This window comes from Excalfactoria chinensis, chromosome 4 (assembly GCF_039878825.1).
Source record: "Excalfactoria chinensis isolate bCotChi1 chromosome 4, bCotChi1.hap2, whole genome shotgun sequence".
NCBI lineage: Eukaryota > Metazoa > Chordata > Aves > Galliformes > Phasianidae > Excalfactoria > Excalfactoria chinensis.
In genome coordinates, this window is record NC_092828.1 from 7,922,223 (window position 1) to 7,925,151 (window position 2,929).

Consider the following 2,929-nt stretch of genomic DNA (forward strand, 5'->3'; position numbering starts at 1 on the left):
AGGATGGGTCCAGAGACTACAGGGGAGGGGAGCACAGGGGAACCAGGAGCTCAGCATCAGTACTGCTGCCAGGACCAAACTCATCAGATTCAGTGATGTAAAAAATGTATTAGCTTTGCTCATCTCCCTTCCCTTGTCTTGCCATTAGTTACCAAGCCATCGGCTTCACAAGTTCTCCAGGAGATCTGGTCCCCTGGTGCTGCTAACATAGACAGCCTCCTTGCAAAAATCCTCACTCTGGGAGAAAAACAAGACGCTCACCTGTAAGTATCTCTTTCTCTGCAAGTGCAACATCTGTTGTTTTCTTGTCTGAAGGGTGCCACATATAAATGGACCTGAAATCAGCACTGCCAATAAACAGACACTTCACTGTCTCAGGAGGGCAGAGACAGCTTGGTCCTGCTGGGTTCTGAGCTGCCCCATGCATCAAAGACCAAGGTGCAAGGGGTGTCAGCAAGGAGGAGAGTGAGGTCAGTGGGTTGTGTGGGGAGGGACGTGCTGGAGATGAAGAGGAGAAAGGGCAAGAGGCCCTAAGGAGGGAGGGGGGAGAGGAGGTGGAAGGGAATACATACATGAGGTACCTGCTGGGCTTCTGTTGGTGATCTTAGAGCTGTGATTCTCCACAGAGGACTCTCCAGTGCCCCCAGAGGAGCTCCTGGCACTGATACAGCCACATCTCTGAGCCTGGAGCAGTTGGTGAAGAGCTAGAAGGCACACTCCTGCCTGGGAGTCGTTGAGATGGCCAGTTGCACAGGACAGATGGCTCACACCCAGACAGGCCCTGCAGAAACCACTGTGTGAGAGGAGTGGCTGCAGGACACAGCAAGAGATTTCATGCTCTCACCATGTGCTTTGATGCGCTTGGCTAACAAGTTAATCAGCTGTTTGTTGTCAGGCCTGATGGGAAAATATCAACAAACACAACTAGAGGATGGAGAGAGTAAAACCTTTTCTGGCATGTGCTCCTTTGACTGCAACATCAAAGATCTCATTAAGATATTTTTGTAGAAGGTTATTTAACTCCAGAATAGTCAGGGACGTCAAACCCCATGTGCAGGAAAACCTGGGGAGGAGAACAGCACTGAATGGGCAATGGTGTTTAATATTTCACAAAGGGCATGCACAGACCAACACGCAGTTCTCAAAACATCCTAATTAAAATGCTTTAATGAGTGTATGTTTATAAACTAGCAGACAGAGCTTTGCGAGTCCCAGTTATATCTGGTACCACGGGGGCATCCTTTCTCTTTCCCATGGGAAGGGCACATCTCAAACCCCCCAGAGCTTCCTTTTGTCACTGGATGATTTTCCTCGTCTCAAAGGGTGAGGAGATTCTTTTTTATTCAGTTAGAAACAGTCATGCAAGGCAAACAATGTCAGGAGTGTGAAGGGAGCAGCAGAGATGATCTTGTTTCCTCTCCAGTGCTGTAAGTTCAGTTCCCCAGTGGCATCAGTGGCATCCAGACCAGGCACCCTCCAGCTCTCCCACAGGGACTGGGAGCACTCCTCCATCCCCAGCCACTTTGTCTTGTTCTTGGAGAAGAGACAAGAGGAGTCCTTCCGAAAAAGCCAGATGATACAAATCCAGGGACAGACTTCCATTTCGAAAGTGACATTTTTAAAATGGAGAAACAAAACTGCTTTGGTCACTCAGAAGAGACGGTGAGACACACATCTCTGAAGAACAGGGCTGAAAAAGCAAGGTAAGGAAAGAGAAGTGGAAAGATACCCCTCGTTTATTTTGTGGGAAGTCCCTTGAGTCAGGAAGGGCTTTGAGGGCTCTCTAAGAGAAAATCTTGCTGCCAGGACTTAGTTGCCACCTTCACAGGAAAGTCAAGGACTAAACATGCTGCAAAGATTGAGTGAATTTGCTCACAAGGAAGCACGCTTTGCTTTCTATGCTTTATCTGCGCAGAGATGAGAGCTGGCTGCAGCCCTTCACAAACAGCTCCACAGCCCATCCTACTGCAAAGCAGCAGAGAAGCAGGATGGCAGCTCATCTTGCATGGCCTTTTCCAGTGATTATTAACCTGGGCTGAATGTTCTCAGCAGCTGCATTTGGGCAGCACTGACAGAGAGCTACCATGAGCTGGATTGACAGACATGTGCATGCTGAGTGAGCAGCTGGGTGATGGAGGAGCCTCCACCCCAACTTGCAATGGACAGGGAGAAAACACATTTTAATCATGCGAACCACATGCACATTTTCCATATATAAGGGCAGGAAAAAAAAGGTCCGTGCCTTGTCTTTTTGTGAAATCATCACTCGGCTTGAAAGCTATGGGTAATTAACAACATTATCAGGCAAATTTGAGCGCGCTGAACTTCATCAGCTTCACTTACCTTCCAGAGAAACAGCAGCTACCTTCCCAGAGAAACACAGCACTGCCATCAGGAAGAGCTCAGCACTATTTTTAGTGTGGCTCTGTGAGATTGGGCCTGTGGGAGGGCATCTTCCAAAGGAATGCAGAAGATATCTTTTAGGAGGAATTAATCCTTAGGAAACCATTACCCGCTCTCACCATTGACCAGAGGATATTTTTCTCTCTGGGCTGGAGTTTATACACAGAGGGCCGCGTGCGCCGAAAGAAAATCATGACTCATTGAATTTAAGGAACTGTTCACTGAAGCCAAATTTTCCAGAGCTCCTCCCTCCCCCTTGGCTGGCTGTCCCCTGGGCACACCAACCCCTGTCAGCGGTCACAACAGTCACAAAGTCCTTTTCATTTCCTCTGAATCGGAGAAGTCAGGCTTTGTCAGGACTGTGATTCCACACAGCTCTTGTGCATCCCGAGAGCTGTGTGAGAGGATGCTGGCATGCTAAACTCAGCTCGTTTCTGTGCCCTGTGATTCTGCAGTGCTCACTCTAGCTCAGCGCATCTGGCAGCGAGCTGGGCTCCTTATCTCTGCCCCCAAACCCCGCTGTGTC

The 2,929-nt window shown here is 48.9% G+C and overlaps 1 long non-coding RNA gene across 1 annotated transcript; it reads right to left on the minus strand.

Annotated features, from left to right (window-relative positions):
- Positions 1 to 1,149: 1,149 nt before the first annotated feature.
- LOC140252226 (uncharacterized) lies at positions 1,150 to 2,626 on the minus strand. The gene is made up of 2 exons (XR_011903582.1): positions 2,344 to 2,626; positions 1,150 to 1,690 (listed from the first exon to the last, which is right to left on the minus strand). It is a non-coding gene; the product is annotated as an uncharacterized lncRNA (long non-coding RNA).
- Positions 2,627 to 2,929: the final 303 nt, after the last annotated feature.